The sequence below is a fragment of the Chiloscyllium plagiosum genome, unplaced genomic scaffold (assembly GCF_037043375.1).
Source record: "Chiloscyllium plagiosum isolate Xiang-an unplaced genomic scaffold, Cpla_swu_hap1 HiC_scaffold_23, whole genome shotgun sequence".
NCBI classification, from domain to species: domain Eukaryota; kingdom Metazoa; phylum Chordata; class Chondrichthyes; order Orectolobiformes; family Hemiscylliidae; genus Chiloscyllium; species Chiloscyllium plagiosum.
In genome coordinates, this window is record NW_028270161.1 from 53,552,178 (window position 1) to 53,570,759 (window position 18,582).

An 18,582-nucleotide genomic window follows, 5' to 3' on the forward strand; every position below is an offset into this window, starting at 1 on the left:
TTTCTACCCACCCCAGCAGCAGCTTCAAGGGCACTGTGCAGTGGCACAGACCGACCAGGCGTACATGAAGGATCTCATAGTTAGTGCCCTTCTTACCACCAGCCCAAGCGATAGTTTGGTGCCTGTTGTAAAGTTCTGGTGATGAAACATTCTGCCAAATGACTTTGACAGTCTGCTCAAGGAACAGGATCCACCTTCACCTTTTCCCACAGGGTCTGGAGGACGCTATGTGCTGACCACTTCCTGATGGACTAGTGGTCAAAGGTGCTTTGTACTGTCCGTGTAGCACCCTCGATTCTGGAGGAACGCTGTCTCGTTTTTACTGTAATAGTTGTATATGGTAGAAATGACAAATAAAGCTATTCTCTCTCTCACTCACTCTCTCTCTCTCTCTCTCTCTCAATACGGAATGATCCAACTACTTGAAACGTTTTGCAGGGCTGAGGCCAGTCCCATTCGTTGCAACACTGGGGACAGGTAGAACCTTAGAACATAGTGACACTTGGTGGCTATCAGGATAACATCAGTGTTGGATACGTTCTTCCCGCAGCTTTATCCAGAGCTTTGTACGTGGTGTCCCTGCGGAATGGACCTGACCTGCACCATATACAATAATATAGAGAGTACCTCATAGCTGCTTTTACCTGCAATGGAGAGGGAAGAGTGCTCCCAAAAGCCCAGTTTCTGCCTCAGAGTCTTCTTAGTACAAAGGTAGGTCTTGCACGGAGTCTTCGCTGAGAGAATAGCTGCCAGGAGTCCCTTTTTAAACCTCCTTTCTGAGTCCTTCCAGAATGTTCTGTGACTTCAGCCAATGGAGTCACAGGGCAGAGGTCACAGTACCCAATGAGGTTATCCCAGGTCATCCTAGATTTGCCCATCCCCTTTACAAGGTAAGGCGACTGACTGTGTGGAGTTTGCACATTCTCCCCGTGTCTGCGTGGGTTTCCTCCGGGTGCTCCAGTTTCCTCCCACTGTCCAAAAGATGTGCAGGTCAGGTGAATTGGCCGTGCTAAATTGCCCGTAGTGTTAGGTAAGGGGTAAATGTCGGGCTATGGGTGGGTTACGCTTCGGCGGGTCGGTGTGGACTTGTTGGGCCGAAGGACCTGTTTCCACACTGTAAGTAATCTAATCTAATCAAGGTAAGGTTACTCTACAGTGCCACGGGATCTGGCTGCAACTGTGGGATAAACAAACATATTGTCTCTCCGTATATCCTGGCTGAGTACTGCTTAATGAGTTTTACATCATAATGACTATCCCATTGTTCAATATACAAAACAGGTCTGGGCCGACTCTTGGTTCTCTTGGTGTCTTTGCATTCCATCAGGCCTTGCACAGAAACGTTTTAGCCAAAGTTCTGTCGGGCCTAGTTGCTGAGGCTGCTGGCCACTTGTCCTTTGGCCCATACAGTTGTTGGAAAAGATTAACACAACATTATTGTTCAATGTATGAGATGTACCAGAGTCCGTCAATGGATAGAGACAGTGACAAAACAGCCCCTTTATAAGACATTCTGGAAAATGAGCCACTCACAATTACATGTTTCAAGTTACTCTGTTCAGTGGCACAGACACACTTATAAGACATTTGTCAAGATCAGTAACCCTCCCACATAACCCGTGCTCTATAGTATTTTAATCTCTTGACACATTGTTCTTTATAATCTTTGTGTGTTCAAAGCTTAATTGGCAAAAGGGGTTTGTCAGAAGCAGCTTGAAGAATGCTATGTACAGAGGTCCTGATCCCTTGTTGCAGTAGCAGTGAGCTGTGTTTACTCAGATGGAATGTGTTCACGCTGTTGAAGATTAGGTTAGATTCCCTACAGTATGGAAACAGGCCCTTCGGCCCAACAAGTCCACACAGATCCTCCGAAGAGTAACTCACCCAGATCCATTTCCTTCCAACTAATGTACCTAACACTATGGGCAATTTAGCGTGGCCAATTCACCTGACCTGCACATCTTTGGACAGTGGGAGGAAACCGGAGCGCCCGGAGGAAACCAACGCAGACACAGGGAGAATGTGCAAACTCCACACAGACAGTCGCCCGAGGCTGGAATCGAACCTGGGACCCTGGTGCTGTGACGCAGCAGTGCTAACCACTTATTCGGGCATTTTTGCACAAGTCAAGTGAAGAAATGTGGGCTCGTCCAGGATTTAAACCCAGGATCACTCACAGGTCTACGGAGTAGAAGACCCAAAGCGAGAATCATACCTCTACACCAAAGAGCCACATGCTTTAAAGAATGAAGATGGGGACAGGATCAGGGCAATGTGTGCCTGTAGTGCTGCTTCTAGCAGTGATCACAATGCCCCAGGGGAAGGAAGTGCCATGAACCATAAATCCAGTGATCAATGTATCAGCCACTGGCTTTTAAACACAGCCACCTCATACTCATTTCCTTTCGGGTTCCTCGTCGTATCTGTGACAATGTGAATCTTCAATCACCATTTCAACAGATAATTCAAACATTCAGGACTACATTCAGACCAGCACAATTTGGACCTGACCAGGACAACCCGTAGCTACTAGAAATCCAAAACCTCCAGAAACCGTTCTCCTTCAGGATCCTCCACTCTACACCCTCAGCAATGTGCTGCCACCTCCTCTCCCGGCTCTTTACGAAGAGAATTCAAACATGCACATTGATACTGTAAAAAATCAGTCGGAAGTCCTGGAAGTCCTCAGGAGATTCAAAAGCCTCTCTGGCGAGAAGAACAAAATAAATGTTTTAGATTAAAAGCCTTCCTTCAGATGAAACATTAACTCTGTCTCATTCTGTCTGTCTTTACAAATGCTGGCCTTCACTTTGAATTGTTGAATCCCTCCATTGCAGATAGAGGTTATTCTGCACTGACCCTCCAAAGGGCATTCTCCCCTATTCCCGTAACCCTACATTTATCCATAGCTAATCCACCTAACCTACACATCCCTGAACACGATGGGCAATTTAGCCAGCCAATCTATCTAACCTGCCCATCTTTGGATTGTAGCAGGAAACCAGAGCACCCGGAGGAAACCCGTGCAGATGTGGGGAGAATGTACAAACCCCACGTAAACTGTCACCCAAGGTTGGAATCGCACCCAGGTCCCTAGCGCTGTGAGGCAGCAGTGCTAACCACTGAGCCACCTGTGCCACCCCTTTTTTCACAGATACCTCAATGTGTGAGTTGGAGGTAGATGTCGGAGAACTGGAATCAAGGCTGGGGTTGTTTTCCCTGGAGTACTGGAGGCTGAGAGGTGACCTTACAGAGTTTTATAAAATCATGAGGGGCATGGATAGGGTAGTGGGAGTCCGGAACTAGAGGGCATACGTTTAGGGTGAGAGGGAAATGATTTAAAAGGGAGGTAAGGGGCAACGTTTTCATGCCATGATCTGCTACAGGAGGTGGTGGAGGCTGGTACAATTACAACATTTAAAAGGCATCTGGCTGGGTATTTGAATAGGAAAGGTTTAGGGGGATATGGGCCAAACGCTGGCAAATGAGACCAGATTAATTTAGGATATCTGGTTGGCATGGACGTGTTGGACCAAAAGTTCTGTTTCCATGCTGTATAAATCTATGACTCTATGACTTTATGATCCCTAACTCGTAAAAGCTGCTTTCTGCTGCACTGGTTTCTCCCGGGATGTTGTGCAGGAAGCTAGAGTAAAAGACACTCTACCAAGCGGAGGAAGCAGCCTGCCATTGAGAACCGAAAGATACGATTGCAAATAGCAGAGGAAATCAGATATAGGGGAAAACCACAGACTGCTGGATTCAGTGTAGAAAGCACTATTATATGCTCAGGAGTTGAGATGTTTAGATATACTTCACCTACATTCTACAAGCACGCTGGCCCTACCCTTCTCTTTCTGCAGACCTTCTCAAATGTCCATCTATTCCTCACACCCTGACACTTTTTGGAGATTTCATCCATTTCCCTCATCCCCCTCTTCACAACCATTTAAAGAATTGGACGGTTTCACTGTGTTCCTCCCTCAGTTCTAGGCTCCTGCTCAAAGCACAGCCCAGCCACCCCAATCTGGATGAGATGCTCTTCAGAGCGTCAGTACACTCGATGGGCTCAATGACCTCTTTCTGCACTGTCGGGATTTTCTGACTGGTCACTGTGAGTATTAAATCAGTTTTAGCACTTCCAGGCAAATTATGGCCTTTAACAATTAGAAACAAAATAGAAACTCAGCTAGCGACCTGTGTTTCAATCCCACCACGCCTGATGGATTCCGTGTTTTAAAAAAAAACTACCATGAATCAATTGTCATTAAACCCTTAACAAACAATCTAGGTCTTTTTTGACATATAATTTCAGTTGCATCACACTGTAAACTTTTTGCTATAAATTCTGTGTCTTACAATCTTATACTGAACAACCACCTGATGAAGGAGCAGCGCTCCAAAGCTAGCGTGCGTCCAAACAAACCTGTTGGACTATAACCTGGTATTGTGTGATTTTGTGCGTTTGTACACCCCAGTCCAACACCGGCACCTCCAAATCATGAGGTAAATTTGATAAGATACAACAAAGATTTTCAACAAAAACCCTTCCAACAGTGAGGAAAACTCTTGAAGACCTGTTGTAGATTTCTATATAAAAGAGGGGAGCAAACTGTCAGTGCTGGCTTTCCTCAGAAATTTATAATTCTTACTCAGCAATTTAAAGAGTAAAGGAAAAAAAAAGTGCTTCTCTGTATTCAAAAACTCCTTTTTATTTAATTTTCTTAACAGTTTTATTGTGAGAACAATGACAGCCAAATTATGGATAGCAAGCTCCCAAAAACAACATTGAGATAATGGGGCGGCACAGTGGCTCAGTGGTTAGCATTGACGGTGTGAGGTGCCCTGTGTGAGGCTGTCTGTGCCCCAATGTTCAGACTGATTTCATTTCTAAAAAAGGGATTTACAGAATCTTACATGGATTCATGCAGTTTTTGAGCAAAACAAAATGTAATTCTGCAGGTACAGATTCACCCCACAAACTTAGATGTGTGTGTGTCTTTGTGTGCGCGGGGGTATGAGTGTCTGTGACAGAGTGTGTGTATGTATATGTGTGTGAGTGTGAGTGTAAAGGGCTATAAGTCTGTGAGAGAGTGAGTGCATCGGTGTGAGTGTGGGAGTGTACGTGTGAGCGTATTTACCTCATTAGCTACTGACCCTGCACCATCCCACAGTTATAGTCTCAGCTTACAATGCTGTATTCCGAGAACAACTCACCACTCATGGGATCTCAACCCAAAGACCACTGCCCGTGCCATTCTTAAAAGGCTGCCTGTGCATCCCAATGACCAATGGCATCACAGAACTGCATCATAATAACGCAGCGAGGATGTCAGAGATGGGGAGGATGACACCGTGATCCTCCGACAGAGGGTCTGGAGGTCCTGGGGAACAGGGTGGTTCAGTGGCGGGGCATGCTCTTCCTGCAAGATCACCAGAAGGGGGTCACAACACCATACTCTGGTGACCTGCTGTGGTGTCACATCCCAGGGTCCATGGCTTCTCCCAGTCTGGGGGAAGGAACTGTGCTGCCCCAGTGCCAGCTCTTGCAGAGTGAGTTCCCCATTCTTCCCTCACGCTATCTCACCCACCTTCCACCAAGGCTCATGCTCCACCACTCACACTCACGTGTGCAGCATTTTCCCTTACCCACTCTCCTTTCACTTCAACCCAACCTCACGAACCCTCTGTGTTGCCTACTCACCAGCTCGGGACACCCTGCCACCTGCACCCACAGTAATAGCTATGCCACTCATTGTCATCTCCAACATGACGTACCTCTCTCTCTCTCCAGGAGCAAAACAGCCCCCCCCCCCCCCACCCCGTAGGGCAGAAAGAGTTAGGATGGGAGGTGTGCGCTGCCTGATAGTCAGCTCCTCAACGCCTCTGTGGAGAACATCTTGACTCCAACCGCCCCAAACAGCTGACTGACCATTTCCAAGCCCCTGGTTGGTATGGGAGGCTGTGCCAGGAAGCCCCTGAATGAAGGCTAACTCATTTGATGTGACTGTGGCCTATTTACAACAATGACATGCTTCCTTCCTTCGAGTCTGCATCAATTGCAAGCAAGGTACTACAAGGCAGGATGCTGTGAGCATCCAGGTAGACTCGGAGTGACTGTATGCTGGAAACACAGCCTGGTCAAACCCATGAGCATGGTGTGCATCCCTGAGCATGCAGTGTCCTGGCTGCAGCATTAGAATGAGAGTTAGCAGGGCAATTGAAAGGTGCTGCAGTGAAGAGTGGACGCCTCCCTGTAAATGAACTGGAGATAGGACATAGAACATCGAACAATACAGGCCCTTTGGCCCACGATGTTGTGCCAAGCATTTATCTTAGTCTAAGATCAACAATCTAAGATTTGCCATGTCCAGTTTCTAACATGGAGGTTTCTAGCGAGTGATGAGCTGTATTTGCCAGGTTTGTTTGCCGGGTCAAGTTTTCCGACGTTGAAATGGTTTAGTGGGTTTGGTAAGATATGAAGTTGATTGTTTATGAGGTAAATTGGGCCATCAACAATGCATTTAACAAGCTTCAATTGCCATCGATTGGCATCTCTCCCCCACTTAGTGAGAATCTTGCCATGTGACTAGTGAGAAATGTAAATGATAGAGTGAGGTGATCTTGACATCAAGATGGGCCTTGCCATCTGATTCTACTACAAATCTCAATATGGGCCAAGCCGCTCAAACCTATATAAGATTCTGCCCATTGATTTTGAAATAAAACAGACATGATATTTCTCTATCGCTCAATTGATAAGCCCCTTGCTCTTTCAAAATGTTCATAAGATATAGGGACAGAAGTGGGCCATTCAGCCTATCGATCCGCCATTCAATCATGGCTGATATGCTCCTCACCCACATTTTCCTGCCTTCTCTCTATTTCCCTTCAACCCATTACCAAATAAAAATCTGTCAAACTCCTCCTTAAATTTACTCACTGTCCCAGCATCCACCGCACTTCGGGTAGAAAATTCCACAGATTCACAACCCTTTGGGAGAAGTAATTTCTCCTCAGCTCTGTTTTAAATTTGCTACTTGTTATTCTAAGACTATGACCTCTCATCCCAGACTGCCCCACAAGAGGAAGTGTCCGCTCCACATCTATTTTATCCACACCTTTTATCACCTTGACTACCTCAATTTTACTCTCCTCATTCTTCGGAATTCTAGAGAGTACAGGCCTAAACTGTTCAATCTATCTTCATACAACAAACCTCTCATCTCTTGGATCACTCTGAACTGTCTCCAATGCTACTACAGCTTTCCCCAATTAAGGGAACCAAAACTGTATACAATTCTCCAGGTGCAGCCTCATCAATACCATGTATGGTTGGAAGAATATATCCTTACCTTTATATTCTATCCCTTTAGCTATAAAAGCCAACATTCCATTTGCTTTCTTTATTGTTTCCTGTACCTGCATGCTAATTTTTTGTGACTATTGAATGAATACTCTGGATCCCTCTGCACTGGAGCACCCCAAAGTGTCTCCCCATTTAGATAATAGGCCGCCTTCCCACTTTTTTTGACTCAAGTGCATGACCTTGCACTTATCAATATTTAACTCCATCTGCCACATTTTGACCACTCTCCTAACATATTTATATCCACTTGTAAGGTTCTTATTTCCTCATTGCAATTTACTGTCCTGCCTATTTTTTCTGTCATCCACAAATTTGGCTGGAGCCTTCTATCCCTGTATCCAAGTGATTAATATAGATTGTAAATAGCTGAAGACCAAGGACCGAACCCCATGGCACCCCACTAGTTACATCTTGCCTTCCAGAAATAAACCCATTTATTCAGATTCTCTGTCTTCTGTCCATCAGCCTGTCATCTCTCCAGGCTAATAGATTACACCTAATCTCATATGATCCAACTTTGTGAATTAATCTTTTGTGCAGTACCTTATCAAACGCCTTCTGGAAGTCCAGATAAATTACATCTACAGCATCCCCATTATCCACTTTGCTTGTTACATCTTCGAAGAACTCTAACAAATCAGTCAAACATGATATGCCCTTCATAAAACCATGCTGTCTCTGATGGATAGCGTTTTGTCTTTCCAAATGTCCTGATATTGCTGCCTTGATAATTGATTCTACCACTTGCGCAACAACAGATGTTAAACTAACTGGTCTGTAATTTCCCACATTTTGCCTCCCTCCTTTTTTGAATAAAGGCTTTCTATTAACCATTTTCTAATCCACTGGAAACTTTCCCGTGTTAAGGGAATTCTGGAATATTGTAACCAATGGATCTATTATCTCCACTGCCACTTCCTTTAATACCCTAGAATGTAGGCCATCAGGCCCAGGGGACTTGTCTATCCTCAATCCTAATAGTTTGCTGGGTACCTTTTCCCTATTGATGTTAACTGTTTTAAATTCTACTTTATCTATTTACTCTGACTTGTTCATTCCAACAGGAAAAGTACTATTGTCCTCCACCGTGAAAACTGAGGCAAAGTATTGATTCAGTATCTCTGCCACCTCAGCATTCCCCAGTGTTAACTCTCCACTTTCATCTTCCAAGGGTCCAATATTCACATTAGTGATGCTCTTCTCTTTCACATACCTATAGAAGCTTTTGCTATCCTTTTTGATATTTTATGCTAGTTTTCTTTCATAATTTACCTTAGCTCTTCTTATTAATTTTTTAGTATCACTTTGTTTATGTTTGAAAGTTTCCAAATCTTCCATCCTACCACTGGCCTTTGCAAAACGGTACACCGTAGTTATTGACTTCATATCGTCCTTGACCTCCTTGTTTAGCCATGGATTTTTTTTTGCCTCCATTACCATCTTTCTTCCTCACTGGGATATATATTAGTCATGAAGTATTGAGTAACTCCTGAAACATCTGCCTCTGCTCATCCACTGTCCTACTTTTTAGCCTTCCTGTCCAATCTACTCAGGACAAATCTGTCCTTTTGCCTATATGATTTGCTTTGTTTAATTCTAGAACACTATTGTGGGACTTCACTTTCTCACCCCCAAACAGAATTTTGAATTCTATCATACTATGCTCACTACTCACTAGAGGATCCTTAACTATGATGTCATCAATTAATCTCTCCTCATGATACAATACCAAATCCAGAGTAGCCTGCTCCCTAGTTAGTTCCACAACATACTGCTCCAAGAAACAATATCTAATACATTCAATGAACTCTGCCTCCAGGCTACCCTTGCCAATTTGATTCTTCTAATCTACTCACATGTCAAAATCACCCATGATTATTGCCTTACCTTTCTTGCGAGCCTCTAATATTTCCTGCCTTATACTGTGCCCCACTGCAGAAACTCTGTTTGCAGACCTAAAGATTACTCCAACCAAATGCTTCTTTCCTTTGCAATTTCTTATTTCTACCCGGACAGATTCCACAACTTGATATCCTGTGCTAATGTCATTTCTCATTGCAGTACTGATCCCTTCCTTCACCAGCAGGGCCATGCCTTGTCTATCTTTCTAAAATGCTGAGTACCCATGGATATTCAATTCCCAGATCTGGTATCTTTGTAACCATGTCTCAGTGATCGCTACCAAATTGTACCCTTTGTTTCTGTTTGCGCCATTAACTCATTAAGTTTTGTTCGAATGCTTCATGCATTTAAATACAAAACTTTTAAATATGTTCCACTGTTAAATTTCCTAGAGGCTAGAAGTAGGTTTCTGGGCCTATCGGGAGGCGTTGGGTCAGTAGAGGTGGCTGGGAGTGTAGAGGAGTCCCGGTAGACAGTACTCCAGTACTCCAGCCGACCGGTAGGTACCGAATAGTAGTAGTGGCCGGGAGGGTAGAGAGGTCCCGCCAGTAGGGAGCACACCTTGCTAGGAAGCTGCTACGGGCGTACAGACGGTGCTGGGACAGTATTATTGGCCGGGGGTAGAGAAGTCCCCACTGGTTTGGAACACTTTACTGTTGGTGGTATCCAGGGATACACAATCTGCTAAATGGCAGATCAAAGTTGTAAGGGGGATACTGCAGGTTCCCTTATTGAGAAATACAAGGCAGACAGACAAGGGCGGGGATTGACGGAGCAAATGAAGAAAAGTGGTTGGGATCCATCCCAAACATTAACACAACAGAGAGAGTAGATAGATAAACAAAAATGGAATAAAACTAACAAAGAGAGGAGTAATGTTAGTAAACCAATTAGCAGGCCGAATTGAACAAGTGAGTAACCTCCACAAATAGGTGGAGAAAGAACCAGGAACAAGTTGAAGAGCTGGAGGACAGAATACAAGAGCTGGAGCAGGGAACAATGTAAAATACCGCAGCCACTGCAACAGAATAGGACACACAGAAGCAGTGTGCTGGGAAAAGCATTGGAGGCACCCCCAAACACCACCCAGAACCCTGCGGAACCATGGGAATCCTGAGGTCAGCAAAGCTGACAACCAGCTGCCCCCATTCGTGAGGGTAAGGGAGAGGGGAGAATTTATGTGCCCGCAGTAATAGGAGGGAGGAAATGTGAAATCCTAGTAGACAGAGGAGCGGCTGTATCCATCCCAAACCTAAACTTACCCCACACAAAAAAAATGATTCACTTAACTGGGGTAGTAGGGGATAAAACACCAGCTTACCAAAGTGAAACTACCCTCGTAGAAATAAATAACATATATATCCCCATGAGATTCTTTGTATGCCAAAATAACGAGGGCGCCATAATGGGCAATGATCTCATGAGAGAATATAATGTTCTAATCAATTGTGCAAAAGGGAAATTGATTTGGCCCAGACAGGACGGTTGAAAGACTGAGATCGGGAAACGTACAAGTCACCTTGAAACTATTAAAATGGCTACAGTCGCCAGTAGGGAGTGGAATCTTGAAAAGGGTGAGATTCGGAGCCATCTGCACCTCCGTCCCCAGAGCCTGGGCAGAAACAAAGTTAGATACAGGTCTAGTTAACATAGACCCAATAAGGGTTCCCGGACCAGAGCATAGGCCCACTAGCAATACCCAGTAAAACCTGAAGCAGAACAAGCAGTTGTGGGGGACAGTGAAAGGACTAGTGAGACAAGGAATCCTGAAAGCAACCACAAGTACAACTAATTCCTCGACATGGCCTGTAATAAAGCCTGATGGGAGCTACAGGCCCACCATTGATTATACAGAACGAAATAAGGTCACCCCCAAATTGCACCCCATTGTAGCAGACCCCTCCACCACTTTAAATGGCTTGGCTCCCAAACACAAGATTTTTTACTGTTTTAGACATAGCCAACGGATTCTGGTCTATCTCATTACAACCTGAGTCCCAAAATAAATTCGCTTTTACAGTAAGGGACAGGCAGTACACGAGGACTTGCCTGCCGCAAGGGTTCCACAACAGCCCCACCATTTTTCACAGGGTAGTGAGGGACATCTGAAGAGAGTAGATTTACCAGAGTGTAACACTGCCCTCCAATATGTAGGTGATATCCTAATTGATTCAGTCCGAATCGGCACACCAGGAAGCTTTAGGGCTAGTATTGCAGGAATTGTCAATCGCAGGGTTGAAAGTTAGCCCCACAAAGGCACAAATTGGCAAAATTCGAGTCTCATTCCTGGGACACCTTATATCCCAGGGACTCAAAGAAATGCCCAATGACTGTAAGAAGGCAATCCAACAGATGCCACGACCTGCCACTGTCTGGGTGGAGGGCGGGCGGGGGGGGGCTGTCAGAAAGGTCACGGGGCTATTCAACTACAGTCGGAGCTTTAAAACCGAGTTCGCAAAATTAGCTGAACCAATCCAGAGATTAGTTAAAGGAGGCAAGCCCGCCTTGGAAACCTATAACCTGGGGGCCAGAACAGGAGGAGGCATACAGTCAGCTTAAAGCTCGGCTCATATCAGCCCCCGGGCTCGGGCTGCCAGATCCCAGCCAGGATTTTCACATCCACTGTAATAATGAGGGAGAGTTTTACTCTGCAGTGGTCACCCAAGACCACGGTAGCAAAAGAAGGCCGGTAGGGTACTGCTCAACTACAGAAAGGTCAGTAGTCACCGGGTTGCCCAGGTGCATAGCAGCCTTAGACTGTGCTGCTTGGGCCGTTAGGGTTATTGAGCCCATAGTAATGACAGGGAATGTCATCCTACACACTAAACGCACCCTAGTAGAGGCTAAACTGAGGGCCATCTCCAATATGAGAAGGGAAAAGTGGGGGGCAGTTCTTTCAAACCCCAAGTCGGTCGGTGGTAATAGTTAGGGATACGGGAGAAAACCCAGCTGAGGGAATTCCAGACACAGGGGAACCGCACAGCTGTGGGAGTATAGATGGGGATGACAGTAAGGGGAGAGTAAAAAATACCTCCAACTCAGCCGAGGAGACCCTCTTCATGGACGGGTCATGAAAATACGTAGCAGGTCACCCGAAAAGCATGGGCTGTGGCAATTGATAAGTTAGAAACAATTCTGTCTGTAAGGATTGATGAAAGGCAGTCCGCACTAGTAGCAGAACTGGTAGCACTCACCAAAACACTTGGACTAGCAAGTGGAACAATCATGAATATATATACAGTCAATATGCCTTTGGTATTGCCCATGACTCCATGGTAGAAGGGGTAAGAGAGGGTTCACCACCACAGGGGGATACCTGATCAGACACCAATTAACAATTCAGGCACTATTGCGTGCCTGTGAACAGCCAAAAGAGGCTGCAGTCGTAAAAATAAAAGCCCATCAAAAAGAACCAGCAAAAGAGACCTCAAATTGGCTAAAATTCAAAGGAAACCAGGCAGCAGATCGAGCAGCTCAGAAAGCCCTAGAGCAAAACGCCATTAACAAGCATGCAATAGCCACTATTGAATTAGCGAAAGACGCTATCTAAATTCAGCAGCTTCAGGTGGACACCCCGCAGGAAGAGAGAGAGCAATGGAAACCGCAGGAGGCATCCAAAGGGGAGGATGGTGTCTGGAGGTGAGCAGACAAAGTGGTAGCACCAGCGTGTATACAGAACACATTGCTTGAACTCCACCATGGGCTCTCCCATCCAGGTAGAAAGGCCACGATAGCACGCCCAGGGAGAGAGTGGTGATGGAAGGAAATGGAAAGAGATGTAGCCAAGTACTGCTGCAGATGCATGGTTTGTGCACAACATAACCCAGGGAGACCCATAAAAGTTAGGATGGGACACCAGCCTAGACCAAGGGGACCCTGGGAACACCTTCAGATGGATTTTACAGGGCCATTACCACCTTCCCGTGGGAAAGCATATTGCCTGGTCATCATAGACCAATTCACCCGGTGGGCAGAGGCATTCCCGACCAAATGCTGCACTGCGACCACTGTAGCCAGAATATTAACAGAGGAGGTAATCCTGAGGTGGGGGAATACCCCTACAGATCGACTCCGACCAAGGGACACATTTCACAGGTGAGGTCATGAAGACTGTCTACCAATTATTCGGCATTAGACAAAAACTTCATATCCCCTATCACCCCCAGAGCTCAGGGATGGAAGAGAGAATGAATAGAATGCACAAAAATAATTTAGCGAAGGCCATGCAAGCCTCAGGCAGAACATGGGTTGATGTGCTGCCAGCCAGACGAATGAGATTAAGAACCACCATGAATCAGGCAACCAGGCTAACACCATATGAATTAATGACCAAGCGAGCAATGCAATTGCCAGAGACAATAATCACAGGTGGCACCAATGTGGGTCCACTAAACGGCAGAATTTGGCGGTATGTGATAGAATTGATTGCCCAACTGAAAGGGATGCGGAAATCTGTAATTGACAAACAGCAAAAAAGTGACAAGGCAAGGGAACTCGAAACCTTCCCGGAGGTCCCAGCAGCAGGAAACCATGTCCTAGTGTGAGCATTGCCCAACAAACCAGGCTTTGCCCCAAAATGGAATGGACCATATGACGTGGTAAGAAGTGGGGACACCTGTGTCTGCATAGATATTAAGGGAAAAGGCACATGGAAGCACTGGACCCAACGAAAACATTTAAAGACTTGTGTGACCAAACTAATTTCATTGACCATTCCCCAGTTGGAGACAGGAATGGTGGACGAGATGGTCTTACTGAAAACACAACAGAACAAATTACATAGAAGCACGACTGCACCTCCTGACGAACACAAAGGCTTTGACAGATAACTTTATTTTAACTGCAAACTATATATAGCTGTATGTACTTCACTGTGTTTAAGTGTCGTGACTGTCAGGAGCATATCAGGATTTGTAATATGGCCTTACTATCTTAGGCAATAGTACCTCAAAAGCTCTGGATACAATTAGCACAGAGCTGGCTGAACTCAGACTCTACACACAGCAGACACGTTACACGGTGGATTATCAATTAGCACAGCAAGGGGGAGTTTGTACAATTATTGGTGACAATTGTATCACCCATGTTATTGATGCCTCCTTTAACATTACAGAAGCCATCAAGAATATCTGAGACCAGCTAGATAATTTTCGACAGGGAGCCACAATTACAGACAGCCGGCTCAATTGGTTGATAGGTAAATCTTGGGGACCCTATTTGGCACATGGGATAGTTCTCCTCATTGCAGTCATCCTGGTAATCTATGTGGGCCTTGGGTGTTTAAAGTTCTGCTGTAAAGCGCTACTGACGGGAACTGTACCAGCAGCGAGTGTCACCACATAAGACCCTGCAAAGAAATTGGCACTCCATGATACCCCTCGGCAGGGGGAGCTCCTAGAGATGACCTATCTCTACATGTAAATTGGGTGGTCTGCGGGAGATCTCCATAGTTGCCTCCTTGACCATAAAGGGGGGAGTGAAGTGGGGGATGGCACAGGGCAGGGTGACACTAGGCACATGGACACACAAGATGGCTGCTGAGCCATCAGTTGGCCACTTGACACATAAGATGGCTGCCTGACCACAACATGGAGAGAGACAGCAGAGCAAATACAGACACTGCCTGGGGCCACCAGAATGCCAGCACAATGCACTCACAACCTAGTTGATTAGTTTAAGGTGGGCGGGGGGGAGAGAATACACATGAGTAATTTACACAGCCTGCCAAAGTGTCTGGGTCCAGCCAACACCTTTGATAGAAATGCGAACAGTTTGATACGGACTCAATACAGAGTGCTAATAGCCAGGGCTGCAGTAATCGTCCTTCTCAGGAAGAGTGATTAGTGCCCATTACTACAGCAATGGACTTCACGCAGACATTGAAACTGACAACGCCTGCACTGAATTTAACAAACACTGTACTGGAACTGACAAGACTGCACCAAAACTAACAATGATTCTACAATATTTACAATAAACAAACTGTGTTACAGAGACAATAACCTCATCACTGACCTTTTATATCACAAAATATATAAAAGTATCTTGACATGTGCTCTGGGTTGAGAGAAGACTCACAGCTGACCACTGTGCTGTTGGTGTCTTTCTCTCCCAGGAGCTCTGGTATTTCCTTGTACAATAAACTCTGTCATTGAACCCTGACTCTGACTCTGAGACTGGTGAATTTCCCCATAACAACCTGGATTGTTGGTATCTATGTGAGCACACCAACTGGATCTTTCCCCTCCCATTCAAAGTTCCTCTGCAGCTCAGATGAGATATCCTGAACCTGGACACCAGGTAGACAACACAGCTTTCAGAACTCTTGATTCTGGCAGAGGAAAGTGTCTATTCTCTTGGCTATACTATTACTGATTACAACTACATTGTTTATTTCTCCCACATCTTGAGTGGCTCACTGCACCACAGTGCTTTAACTGGTTTGTTCATTCTTCCTACAGGCCCTGCTCTCATCCACACAGGGAGCCATAATCTCAAACCAGTTAGTCAAGCTCAAGGGCTGAGGTTCTTTCAGCACTATCACTTGGATCTCTTTACTAGTTTTGCTTGTAGTCATACCGGAATCTCCCTGGCATCTGGGTTAGAGATAACCAATCTCAGGGGTGTGACTGCTTCCTGAAACTAGGCATCCAGGTCACTCTGCCCCCTTCCTGATTGCATTGCAGTGTTCAAAGCTCAGACTCCAGCTCACCAATTCTGAGACGGAGTTCCTCAAACAAGCAACGCCTGCTACAGATGTGGTCACTATGAGCCACAATGGGGACCACCACCTCCCACATCAGGCAGTTACAACACATGACCTGACCCAGCATCACTATTCTCATTATTTTCAAAAAGTTCTCCTGGTCTTTTAGTTTGCAAATATTTCCCCTATTACTTTCAATCTGATGTGGAGGTGCCAATTTTGGACTTTGTCTACCATCAATCTGATAGTAACCTAAAATAGGTCTTCAGATTAGTAACTATCACCAACTAATGAACGTACAGATTATCTGTGCTGTTACTGCTTTGTGCTGGGCCCCTGCTGCTGGGCTTCAATTTATCCTGTTTTTCTAAAAAAAACTTATAAACTATGATCCAAAAGAAAAGCAAGCAAAACATACCTCTTCCCCACTGTGCCAAATTCCTGCACTGCCGTCAAATTCCCTGAACCATACGCTGACTTGCATTGTGTCTGGCTGTGATCTCTCCTTCCTAACCGTGTGAGGTTTACTGATCCATCCATTACATGGGATTTAAAAGCTGCACCCAAACGGGACCCCCAGATGAAAATCCAGGCTATCGGGCTCAGCAAATATTCTGCGTGAGCTGAGAAATGTGTTGCTGGAAAAGCGCAGCAGGTCATTTTTGAGGTCGGGGTGGAAGGTGTTAGTAAAGTTGATGAACTGTTCAACCTCCTCGTGGGAGCACGAGGTAGCGCCGACCAGCTTCCAGCACAGGTAACAGCTATACAATTTGAACCCACACCTGCAAAGGGGCTTGAGCCTTAGCCCAGCCCCTTATATCCCTCTGCAACCTTACCACAGGCGAGAGAGTGCTGTTCCCCTGACTGGTTACTAGTCCGACAGCACAGACTGTCATCCACTCCCCAGACCGTAGCTGGACATAGCCTCTGATTGTGTGCAGCCCAAATGGACAACTGATTGTAGCCAAGTCCCCTGACTGCCTGTGAACTGACCATGGTGGAGAAAGTGAGGACTGCAGGTGTTGGAGATCAGAGTCAAAAAAGTGTGGTGCTGGAAAAGCACAGCCAGCCAGGTAGAATCTGAGGAGCAGATGAGTCGACACTTCGAGGATAAGCTTTTCATCAGGAATATGAGGCGGGAGTGGTCCCAAGGGAGCTGAGAGATAAATGGAAGGAGTTTGGGGCTGGCAGGAAGGTAGCTGGGAATATGATATTGAGTTAAAGGTAGCAGGTGAAAGTGATAGGTCAGAGTGGAGGGTGGAGCGGGTAGGTGGGAAGGAAGATGGACAGTTAGGTCATACCAAGGAATATATTTGTACTCCATTAATCCATGTGACACGTGGAATATTCCCTGTGACATTTGACACCAGGAACTGTGAAATAAAACATAATATTTTTGAAGTACTTCCTCATGTATCACAAAGTAAACATTATGATAACATCATGTCCCTCAGTGCTTGTATCAATGCTGCAGGTTTCTATGTAAGTGGCTCTGCCAAGAAAATGATTTTAACCATTGTGATTGCAGCAATTAAAATCGACGTATATGCAATGGGGTGAGAATTCAAGGCCTGTGCACTCTGAGGACTCACGTTAAAGGGTGCTTTGTGAGCTTCATTAGAAATGTTCGCAAGCCTCCAAGTGTGAGTCTGATGCTGCATCAGCGACATCATTGGAAAAACACAATTTGGATTCGTGGCCTATCCTCGGAATAGTTTCCAAGTATCGGCTTAGACTGTTATTTTATTCATGAGGCAGTTGCTGGTTAGGCCAGTTTTTATCGCCCATCCCTAATTGCCCAGAAGGTAGTTAAGAGTCAACCACATTGCTGTGGGTCTGGAGTCACATGTGAGTTTCTCAGCAATTAACAATGGTTACACAGTCATCATTAGACTATCCTTTTATTCACACTTTTTGCTGAATTCAAATTTCATCATCGACTGTGGTGACTCGAAACTCGTGTCCCCAGATCAAGCTTCTTTGGATTCGTGCTTTCATTGGGCAGCAGCTGTGTGGCAAAGAAGACATTCAGCCTTCTTAACTGACAACACACTCGAACTCAAAAGCTTAATGAGTCATCGTATTGATAAACACACCTCGGAAATAACTCCACTGAGGCCGATATCCCATCACCAGTCACGAGTTATTGACACGTGCATAGTACTTGTCACTGATCCAGCTCCCTCAGAGGCAGCTCTCAGAGTGAACAGGATGTCTGATACTCCTGATTATATATGTCAGCCAGGGCTCCCTTACTGGTTAGATTCACAGCCCCAATCAGGAAAACCATATTCCATGCGATCCACTTGGCTGACATTGTTCTAATCTCTACATACCTCCTGCTTGAAGTCCTGGAATGCAGATCAGTGCTTTTTCCTGTAGATTCGCCTCGGGTGGGGCGTTGCACTAGGTCTGGTTCCTCTGACTCAGGCTCAGATACTGGGGGGGTGTCCTGGACCATGGCCCATATCTTGCGCCCAGAGCGTTTTGGCCGAATCTCATCTTCTTCAGGCAGTAGTGACATTGAGGCTGCAATATCTGCCTTGTCCATCTTATCCTCAGATAATCCTCAGGTAGATAGGAATAGTGAAGAAGGCATTTGGTA